Genomic DNA, 13,192 nt, shown 5'->3' on the forward strand with positions numbered 1-13,192 from the left:
TATTCCAAATTACATGGTAACATCGATCTACATTTAGCCATTTCACGGGTTTTACCTCCACCATTACGGCTTTTCGATGGACGAGTATATCTAAATGAAAGTCGGGCGATATGATAGGGAAATATACAAAGATAATCGCGTTATAATTCATAGTTCTCTCCAGAACAAATATGTCAAAACTAATAATACTATTAATTATTCTCTTTATATAAAGATATTATTTACACTGCATTATTTTATTTTAAAGCGTTATTTTTTCAATCTGTTTTGATTTCAGATATACAGGTACAAGTGTACCCTCTGACCAGTACTCCACGTCAAACATAGTGATGATTAAGTTCCAGTCTGATTACAGTAATGGGTATCAGGGATTCAGCGCCACCTATACAGCAGTGGAACCCACAGAACATCGTAAGTACAGCCACACCTCTTTATCTCGAAGCCATATAACTTGAAGACTGTTTAAATCGAAGTATTTTGTCGGTTTCCGCCAAACGTCGCACCGACAATTCGAACTTTAGCTGAAATCGAACCTCGCTTATCCCAACATGTTACCCCGATCTCGCCGACCTCACGATATCGAGATTAGACTGTAGAAACATCAGGTTGCAATAATTAATTTTGTTATTGATTGTAGTGTTGTATACACTTCTAGTCTCGTTTCTATGCTATCCCGATATATCGCAGTCGATTTTCAATGCCCCACTTTAACAACATCTTCGGTTCTTGAAAGCCCTCTTAAATTTAGCGCAAATAACGTCACACGATAGTTTTGAAAACGAGGCAGTTCATTTTTAATATCGAACACGCGATGGCGGACAGAAATCACAGCGACAGAATTGACACAGTCAGTAAAATCCCGTTTTTCGACACCAGATTGTATAATGGGCGTGACAAATGTTATTTGATCACTGAAAGTCAACTCAGAATTACGAGATAAGTAACATTAATCGCCGACCGATTCAGGCGGGAAGCCATTTTTGTTTACAGGCGAATGGGTTGTGTGCGCATGCGTTATTAAACTGTACCTGCACAGAATTTCTTTTTTATGATTATTAATTTAACACTTTATTTGCATATTTCAGTGAAAGTAACTGTCATTGTTTATAAAGTAACACATTTGATATATATATAAATATTTATGCAATGATAAGGAAATAAGTAAAAAATCGTTTTACCGTGATGTCGGTTTAGATAATTCAATTTGGCTAGAGTATTAAGGTAAAAGTGTCAAATTAATTGAATTGATGGACTAGTTTGACCAATTAAATGTGACGTGGACACGAGTGTAAGATTCTATTTATCACATAACTAATATCATTTGATAAAAAGAGAAGCCTGAATAGTTTTCCTATCGTGAGCAAAACATTTAAATGACGTCATTTTATTTTGTTTTTCGATAAAAATGTTTCAAATTTTAACTTAAAGTCTACAGAATTGCAAGAACTTATTGGTCAAACGATTTTAGCAGATGGAGCCGGTATATATCCTTAGAAATGTTTGAGACTTTAAACTGACGAATATCCTATATACCATCAGAGTGTGGACGACTATACCACAACGCTACCTCTGGGTCATTCCAAACCCCCAATCACCCGTCAAGCTACCCTAGCAACACCCGTTGTGCTTGGACTATACAGGTAGAAACGGGCAAAATCGTCCGATTGACCTTCAACAACTTCAAAACTGAGTCCTGCTGTGACAAAGTCTACATCTATGATGGACTCCCGACATCTGACCAATCCTTGGGAATGTAAGTCTTCTTCATCAGGATACAATAAATAGTACGATCTCAATGTTAAATTCACCCAAGTTCAACTTGCTGTACGGGCATCCCGTATGTTGTTCAGAGAGATAATAACCAGCTACTGCAACAACAACATGACCATGGCTGTTAATGCGGTAATATATCCTGAAAGCAAACATAAAAAAAGCAAATTTTGCTGTTACAAAGAAAACGTGCATTTCATATAAAACATATTTGAATCACCATCTTTCATACCACAACTTAAGATGGGTTTTTTTTTCTTTGTTCCATATAAAGGGCCTTCGGCGTCCATCGGCCGAAGGAATTATCGAGACACCTAAATTAACACTACCGTTTTCTATTTTAGTTTATAAATTTGTATATGTTTCTAATTTTTTCTATGTATGTGTTGTCATTTATATCATATTTGTGTCTTGATAAAAGGACAGGTTGACTCGAAATTTTGACAATTCACTTGTCTGTACTGTCGTTATTACTTCATTATATATATAAATTACTTTGGCATTTAAAATTTCATTCGGTTTATTTTTAATTAATTAATTTACCCTATTCATCTGTCCCCACTAATAGACCTTATTCACCTGTCAGTTTTAGTGGATCAAGCTTACCTTCCGATAAGTACTCCATCAGCAATACTATGGCCGTTGTGTTCCAGTCGGACGTGTCATATCAGTACTATGGATTCAGCGCCACCTATACTGCGGAAGATCCTGTCCAACATCGTAAGTTTGAGTTCCTTAGACTGCCACACGTCTTCTAATATTTCCATTATTTCTGTTTCTGTTCCCAATACACATGGTTTTTAATAAGTAAAGCTACACAAGGACCAGGCTGTCTGATAACGTAGCTACATCTGTAGTGGAATGCCAGATGGTACACGTCTTCATAAAAATACTAATAATAATAAAAAATGGTAGAAAGAAAGAAAATTAAATTCGATACAAATGGACTTTGGATCATAGATAAATTATCTAGATATGGAGACATCATGGTAAATCTCTGCTTCCGGTCTTTTTCAAGATGGCGCCCATTTTTCGGAATTTTTATTTTTATAAATCAACATTCCTATAACGGAGAGAGGGATATGTCATTTTTTTCACCTTCTTTGCCTTTGTTGGTATACATATGAAAAATAAGCCATTAACATGTCTTTACAGGTTATAAATCTTTCATTATTGACACCAACAGGAAGTCTGTTTTATCGTGATCATAATGAAATCTAAACTTAAGTAATGTAAGATGTTGAAAAGTGTAGGTACATAAATATTTATTATGTGCTCTCTGCAAAGAGAACATAAATAAATATCATCAAACTAGAAAGACAGGATATGACGTTCTTTTTGTTTCTCTCAAAAATTGAAGTTTACCTCGTTCACCAGCTAAACGTTACATCGTATACTCAGGCATACCTCGATATCTACGTAACACAATATGTGGGCATTCTGCTGGTCCGGACAGGTGAGTAGGGTCTGCTGGTGGGGACAGACGAGTAGGGTCTGCTGGTGGGGACAGGTGAGTAGGGTCTGCTGGTGGGGACAGGTGAGTAGGGTCTGGTGGTGGGGACAGGTGCGTAAGGTCTGCTGGTGGGAACAGGTGAGTAGCGTCTGCTGGTGGGACAGGTGAGTAGGGTCTGCTGGTGGGAACAGGTGAGTAGGGTCTGCTGGTGGGGACAGGTGAGTAGGGTCTGCTGGTGGGGAATTGTGGGTAGGGTCTGCTGGTGGGGACAGGTGAGTAGGGTCTGCTGGTGGGGAATAGTGGGTAGGGTCTGCTGGTGGGGAATAGTGAGTAGGGTCTGCTGGTGGGAATAGGTGAGTAGGGTCTGCTGTTGGGGACAGGTTAGTAGGGTCCGGTGGTGGGGACAGGTGAGTAGGGTCTGCTGGTGGGGACAGGTGAGTAGGGTCTGCTGTTGGGGACAGGTGAGTAGGGTCTGCTGGTGGGGAATAGTGGGTAGGGTCTGCTGGTAGAAACAGGTGCGTGGAGTCTGCTGGTGGGAACAGGTGAGTAAAGGTCAGTCTGACAGCAAGTCCCTAGTTACTGTAAGAATATGGCCTGACACAAGACTAGCATTACGTTATTACTATGTTAGAATTGTTTGTACAGCTTACTGTACTCAATACATATAAATATGTGAACACAAGAAGGATTGCTCCAGAATGAGTTCAAACTGTTGGAAAGTATTGTTTTTATGTATCATCTAAAGTATATATGTACCTAATTTGGTGATTTGATCAAAATCTACATTTACAATGTTATTAGTTCCACTCCAAGTAATACCGTGTCTGTTGAGTCGATATCAGGGGAGGTAATTCGCCTTTTGTTTACATTTAGCTTGTGCCCAACTGTATTTCACTTCTCCGTCTGGTAGTATCTCAACTTCTGTGTATTCCTTCACGGACACTGCCCACTGCTCCTGGTTGATAGAGGTCGCCACCGACCATATCATACAGTTGACCTTCGCTTCGTTCGCGGTGGATTCCCGCGAGGTCATTCTGTACGACGGCTCCTCGTCATTGGACAGAATAATTGGCAGGTATGTTGCTTTTTCCGAAAAAGTTGAATTTGCATAAACCAAACATGGTTATGTTTGTTACCATTGGCTCATATCTCTTCAGATTTGATGGAATTGCTTTACCGGCTAATCAGTATTCGACTGGTAATAAGATGCTCGTGACCTTTCTACCGGATGTGAACCATCCATCGGCCCAGTTCTCTGCCACCTATTCTACAACATACACAAACAGTAAGTTACGTACACAGGTCCTATGTGTTTAAATAATTCTTTATGGTTTATTAGATATCATTAAATATCATCTACATTTTTACGAGCTCGAATATACATGTATGATATTAAGAGTGAAACCATTATATTATCTTATTATTACATTGTAAAAGGATTTCGAAAAACAAATAACAAAAGGCCGATCCAAAGGTATAAGTACTAAGTTCCAAGACGCTCGGGACATATCAGCGTGTTCTTGGATGTCATAAAGTATGACGTCACACTTGACAACAAGGTGGCGCCATTTCGCATAAACTGCTTTATCAAACAAATATTTACATAATAACCCGAATTTTGATGGGAATGAGAGTAGCGACGGGGAACATAATGACAAAATTAGATGATCGGACAACACGTGGACACTGTGCAAATCTTACTTGCCGGAAGACACACTTTTAAATCCCGATTTAAGTCGTCTGCTCGTACAATAGTCGCCATTTTGTTAACTCATGTCTTTCAATCGATGTGAAAACACCAAATCTTATCGACAAGTTTTTCCTTCAGTTGCAATCTATTTATAAAGGATAGGCAAACTGCTCATGTAATGAGGAGAAAATAGTCGATAAAACCACGGTGCCGTAGCTGTATAGTTCTCAATCTTGTCAACACTGTAAACTGATAAAAAAAAATAAAGTATGCAAGACTAAAACAAGTAATTACTACAGCACTAAAACAAAACCTATTCATCCAATCGATATCGGCGGAATGTCTGTTATATATGAATCTTAATGTTGCACTGAAGATCAGGGCTAGTGGATGTTACTCAATTAAACATGCAGATTTCATGCATTATACACCATTACGTAACTATTCATTAGCATTAAACTTGTTAATTCAAACACGGCTGATAGAATACTATTTCTTTGTTAATACTCACAGCCACAATTCATAGTTGATTATCTGGATTAAGTTTGTTGAATTCACCAACCGATAACATTGGTCAAGGTTTACTTGCCGAAATAAAAACTACTGGAATTATTGTGAACAAGATCGTGTCACAGTGTTTAATTGACAACTATTTGTCATTGTGTATTATATTGACAAGATCGTGTCACAGTGTTTTATTGACAGGTGTGTGTCATTGTGTACTATATTGACAAGATCGTGTCACAATGTTTAATTGACAGCTATGTGTCATTGTGTATTCTATTGACAAGATCGTGTCACGGTGTTTTATTGACAGGTGTGTGTCATTGTGTATTATATTGACAAGATCGTGTCACAGTGTTTAATTGACAACTATTTGTCATTGTGTATTATATTGACAAGATCGTGTCACGGTGTTTTATTGACAGGTGTGTGTCATTGTGTATTCTATTGACAAGATCGTGTCACAGTGATTAATTGACAGCTATGTGTCATTGTGTATTCTATTGACAAGATCGTGTCACGGTGTTTTATTGACAGGTGTGTGTCATTGTGTATTATATTGACAAGATCGTGTCACAGTGTTTAATTGACAACTATTTGTCATTGTGTATTATATTGACAAGATCGTGTCACAGTGTTTTATTGACAGGTGTGTGTCATTGTGTACTATATTGACAAGATCGTGTCACAGTGTTTTATTAACAGGTGTATGTCATTGTGTATTCTATTGACAAGATCGTGTCACAGTGATTAATTGACAGCTATGTGTCATTGTGTATTCTATTGACAAGATCGTGTCACGGTGTTTTATTGACAGGTGTGTGTCATTGTGTATTATATTGACAAGATCGTGTCACAGTGTTTAATTGACAACTATTTGTCATTGTGTATTCTATTGACAAGATCGTCTCACAGTGTTTTATTGACGTGTGTGTGTCATTGTGTATTATATTGACAAGATCGTGTCACAGTGTTTAATTGACAACTATTTGTCATTGTGTATTATATTGACAAGACCGTGTCACGGTGTTTTATTGACAGGTGTATGTCATTGTGTATTATATTGACAAGATCGTGTAACAGTGTTTAATTGACAGTTATTTGTCATTGTGTATTATATTGACAAGATCGTGTCACGGTGTTTTATTGACAGGTGTGTGTCATTGTGTATTATATTGACAAGATCGTGTCACAGTGTTTAATTGACAGCTATTTGTCATTGTGTATTATATTGACAAGATCGTGTCACAGTGTTTAATTGACAGCTATTTGTCATTGTGTATTATATTGACAAGATCGTGTCACGGTGTTTTATTAACAGGTGTGTGTCATTTTGTATTCTATTGACAAGATCGTGTCACAGTGTTTAATTGACAACTATTTGTCATTGTGTATTCTATTGACAAGATCGTGTCACGGTGTTTTATTGACAGGTGTGTGTCATTGTGTATTATATTGACAAGATCGTGTCACAGTGTTTAATTGACAGCTATTTGTCATTGTGTATTATATTGACAAGATCGTGTCACGGTGTTTTATTAACAGGTGTGTGTCATTGTGTATTATATTGACAAGATCGTGTCACAGTGTTTAATTGACAGCTATTTGTCATTGTGTATTATATTGACAAGATCGTGTCACGGTGTTTTATTAACAGGTGTGTGTCATTGTGTATTATATTGACAAGATCGTGTCACGGTGTTTTATTGACAGGTGTGTGTCATTGTGTATTCTATTGACAAGATCGTGTCACAGTGTTTTACTGACAGGTATGTGTCATTGTGTATTCTATTGGCAAGATCGTGTCACGGTGTTTTATTGACAGGTGTGTGTCATTGTGTATTCTATTGACAAGATCGTGTCACAGTGTTTTATTAACAGGTGTGTGTCATTGTGTATTCTATTGACAAGATCGTGTCACGGTGTTTTATTGACAGGTATGTGTCATTGTGTATTCTATTGACAAGATCGTGTCACAGTTTTTTATTAACAGGCGTGTGTCATTGTGTATTCTATTGATAAGATCGTGTCACAGTGTTTTACTGACAGGTGTGTGTCATTGTGTATTCTATTGACAAGATCGTGTCACAGTGTTTTATTAACAGGTGTGTGTCATTGTGTATTCTATTGACAAGATCGTGTCACAGTATTTTATTAACAGGTGTGTGTCATTGTGTATTCTATTGATAAGATCGTGTCAAGTGTTTAATTGACAGGTGTGTGTCATTGTGTATTCTATTGATAAGATCGTGTCACAGTGTTTTACTGACAGGTGTGTGTCATTGTGTATTCTATTGACAAGATCGTGTCACGGTGTTTTATTGACAGGTATGTGTCATTTTGTATTATATTGACAAGATCGTGTCACAGTGTTTTATTGACAGGTGTGTGTCATTGTGTATTCTATTGACAAGATCGTGTCACGGTGTTTTATTGACAGGTATGTGTCATTGTGTATTATATTTACAAGATCGTGTCACAGTGTTTTATTGACAGCTATGTGTCATTGTGTATTATATTGACAAGATCGTGTCACAGTGTTTAATTGACAGGTGTGTGTCATTTTGTATTCTATTGACAAGATCGTGTCACAGTGTTTTATTGACAGGTGTGTGTCATTGTGTATTATATTGACAAGATCGTGTCACAGTGTTTTATTGATAGGTGTGTGTCATTGTGTATTCTATTGACAAGATCGTGTCACAGTGTTTTACTGACAGGTGTGTGTCATTGTGTATTCTATTGACAAGATCGTGTCACGGTGTTTAATTGACAGGTGTGTGTCATTGTGTATTATATTGACAAGATCGTGTCACAGTGTTTAATTGACAGGTGTGTGTCATTGTGTATTCTATTGATAAGATCGTGTCACATTGTTTTACTGACAGGTGTGTGTCATTGTGTATTCTATTGACAAGATCGTGTCACGGTGTTTTATTGACAGGTGTGTGTCATTGTGTATTCTATTTACAAGATCGTGTCACAGTGTTTATTTGACGTGTGTGTGTCATTGTGTATTATATTGACAGGTTCGTGTCACAGTATGATCGATCTAGCTATCGTCATCGATGCCTCCTCCAGTGTAACACTCGAAAATTTCGAAAAACAACTTACATTCGTGAACGATGTGTTGCAAGTTACGGATATCAATTCTGGCGCAACGAGGGTAGCTATTGTGACATACGCAACAGCAGTGGCCATACATACTGTATTTAATAATCCGTATACAAAAGGAGAGTTATACAGGTAAGTTAAGCAATAATCCGTACATAATACAACAGTTATACAGGTAAGCTACTCCATAATCCGTACATAATACAACAGTTATACAGGTAAGCTACTCCATAATCCGTACATAATACAACAGTTATACAGGTAAGATACTCCATAATCCGTATACAATACAACAGTTATACAGGTAAGTTACTCCATAATCCGTACATATTACAACAGTTATACAGGTAAGCTACTCCATAATCCGTACATAATACAACAGTTATACAGGTAAGCTACTCCATAATCCGTACATAATACAACAGTTATACAGGTAAGCTACTCCATAATCCGTACATAATACAACAGTTATACAGGTAAGCTACTCCATAATCCGTACATAATACAACAGTTATACAGGTAAGCTACTCCATAATCCGTACATAATACAACAGTTATACAGGTAAGCTACTCCATAATCTGTACACAATACAACAGTTCTACAGGTAAGCTACTCCATAATCCGTACATAATACAACAGTTATACAGGTAAGTTACTCCATAATCCGTACATAATACAACAGTTATACAGGTAAGCTACTCCATAATCCGTACATAATACAACAGTTATACAGGTAAGCTACTCCATAATCCGTACATAATACAACAGTTATACAGGTAAGCTACTCCATAATCCGTACATAATACAACAGTTATACAGGTAAGCTACTCCATAATCCGTACATAATACAACAGTTATACAGGTAAGCTACTCCATAATCCGTACATAATACAACAGTTATACAGGTAAGCTACTCCATAATCCGTACATAATACAACAGTTATACAGGTAAGTTACTCCATAATCCGTACATAATACAACAGTTATACAGGTAAGCTACTCCATAATCCGTACATAATACAACAGTTATACAGGTAAGCTACTCCATAATCCGTACATAATACAACAGTTATACAGGTAAGCTACTCCATAATCCGTACATAATACAACAGTTATACAGGTAAGCTACTCCATAATCCGTACATAATACAACAGTTATACAGGTAAGCTACTCCATAATCCGTACATAATACAACAGTTATACAGGTAAGCTACTCCATAATCCGTACATAATACAACAGTTATACAGGTAAGTACATAATACAACAGTTATACAGGTAAGCTACTCCATAATCCGTACATAATACAACAGTTATACAGGTAAGCTACTCCATAATCCGTACATAATACAACAGTTATACAGGTAAGCTACTCCATAATCCGTACATAATACAACAGTTATACAGGTAAGTTACTCCATAATCCGTACATAATACAACAGTTATACAGGTAAGCTACTCCATAATCCGTACATAATACAACAGTTATACAGGTAAGCTACTCCATAATCCGTACATAATACAACAGTTATACAGGTAAGTTACTCCATAATCCGTACATAATACAACAGTTATACAGGTAAGCTACTCCATAATCCGTACATAATACAACAGTTATACAGGTAAGCTACTCCATAATCCATAAAATTACGACATTTATACAGTAAGCTACTCCATAATCCGTACATAATACAACAGTTATACAGGTAAGCTACTCCATAATCCGTACATAATACAACAGTTATACAGGTAAGCTACTCCATAATCCGTACATAATACAACAGTTATACAGGTAAGCTACTCCATAATCTATACATAATACAACAGTTATACATACATAATACATAATACAACAGTTATACAGGTAAGCTACTCCATAATCCGTACATAATACAACAGTTATACAGGTAAGCTACTCCATAATCCGTACATAATACAACAGTTATACAGGTAAGCTACTCCATAATCCGTACATAATACAACAGTTATACAGGTAAGCTACTCCATAATCCGTACATAATACAACAGTTATACAGGTAAGCTACTCCATAATCCGTACATAATACAACAGTTATACAGGTAAGCTACTCCATAATCCGTACATAATACAACAGTTATACAGGTAAGCTACTCCATAATCCGTACATAATACAACAGTTATACAGGTAAGCTACTCCATAATCCGTACATAATACAACAGTTATACAGGTAAGCTACTCCATAATCCGTACATAATACAACAGTTATACAGGTAAGCTACTCCATAATCCGTACATAATACAACAGTTATACAGGTAAGCTACTCCATAATCCATAAAATTACGACAGTTATACAGGTAAGCTACTCCATAATCCGTACATAATACAACAGTTATACAGGTAAGCTACTCCATAATCCGTACATAATACAACAGTTATACAGGTAAGCTACTCCATAATCCGTACATAATACAACAGTTATACAGGTAAGTTACTCCATAATCCGTACATAATACAACAGTTATACAGGTAAGCTACTCCATAATCCGTACATAATACAACAGTTATACAGGTAAGCTACTCCATAATCCGTACATAATACAACAGTTATACAGGTAAGCTACTCCATAATCCATACATAATACAACAGTTATACAGGTAAGCTACTCCATAATCCGTACATAATACAACAGTTATACAGGTAAGCTACTCCATAATCCGTACATAATACAACAGTTATACAGGTAAGCTACTCCATAATCCGTACATAATACAACAGTTATACAGGTAAGCTACTCCATAATCCGTACATAATACAACAGTTATACAGGTAAGCTACTCCATAATCCGTACATAATACAACAGTTATACAGGTAAGCTACTCCATAATCCGTACATAATACAACAGTTATACAGGTAAGCTACTCCATAATCCGTAAATAATACAACAGTTATACAGGTAAGCTACTCCATAATCCGTACATAATACAACAGTTATACAGGTAAGCTACTCCATAATCCGTACATAATACAACAGTTATACAGGTAAGCTACTCCATAATCCGTACATAATACAACAGTTATACAGGTAAGCTACTCCATAATCTATACACAATACAACAGTTATACAGGTAAGCTACTCCATAATCCGTACATAATACAACAGTTATACAGGTAAGCTACTCCATAATCCGTACATAATACAACAGTTATACAGGTAAGCTACTCCATAATCCGTACATAATACAACAGTTATACAGGTAAGCTACTCCATAATCCGTACATAATACAACAGTTATACAGGTAAGCTACTCCATAATCCGTACATAATACAACAGTTATACAGGTAAGCTACTCCATAATCCGTACATAATACAACAGTTATACAGGTAAGCTACTCCATAATCCGTACATAATACAACAGTTATACAGGTAAGCTACTCCATAATCCGTACATAATACAACAGTTATACAGGTAAGCTACTCCATAATCCGTACATAATACAACAGTTATACAGGTAAGCTACTCCATAATCCGTACATAATACAACAGTTATACAGGTAAGCTACTCCATAATCCGTACATAATACAACAGTTATACAGGTAAGCTACTCCATAATCCGTACATAATACAACAGTTATACAGGTAAGCTACTCCATAATCCGTACATAATACAACAGTTATACAGGTAAGTTACTCCATAATCCATACAATTACGACAGTTATACAGGTAAGCTACTCCATAATCCGTACATAATACAACAGTTATACAGGTAAGCTACTCCATAATCCGTACATAATACAACAGTTATACAGGTAAGCTACTCCATAATCCGTACATAATACAACAGTTATACAGGTAAGCTACTCCATAATCCATACAAATACGACAGTTATACAGGTAAGCTACTCCATAATCCGTACATAATACAACAGTTATACAGGTAAGCTACTCCATAATCCGTACATAATACAACAGTTATACAGGTAAGTTACTCCATAATCCGTACATAATACAACAGTTATACAGGTAAGTTACTCCATAATCCGTACATAATACAACAGTTATACAGGTAAGCTACTCCATAATCCGTACATAATACAACAGTTATACAGGTAAGCTACTCCATAATCCGTACATAATACAACAGTTATACAGGTAAGCTACTCCATAATCCGTACATAATACAACAGTTATACAGGTAAGCTACTCCATAATCCGTACATAATACAACAGTTATACAGGTAAGCTACTCCATAATCCGTACATAATACAACAGTTATACAGGTAAGCTACTCCATAATCCGTACATAATACAACAGTTATACAGGTAAGCTACTCCATAATCCGTACATAATACAACAGTTATACAGGTAAGCTACTCCATAATCCGTACATAATACAACAGTTATACAGGTAAGCTACTCCATAATCCGTACATAATAAAACAGTTATACAGGTAAGCTACTCCATAATCCGTACATAATACAACAGTTATACAGGTAAGCTACTCCATAATCCGTACATAATACAACAGTTATACAGGTAAGCTACTCCATAATCCGTACATAATACAACAGTTATACAGGTAAGCTACTCCATAATCCGTACATAATACAACAGTTATACAGGTAAGCTACTCCATAATCCGTACATAATACAACAGTTATACAGGTAAG

Source organism: Ylistrum balloti, unplaced genomic scaffold (genome assembly GCF_031769215.1).
Source record: "Ylistrum balloti isolate Yb309-2 unplaced genomic scaffold, AGI_CSIRO_Ybal_v1 Utg369770, whole genome shotgun sequence".
Lineage (NCBI taxonomy): Eukaryota > Metazoa > Mollusca > Bivalvia > Pectinida > Pectinidae > Ylistrum > Ylistrum balloti.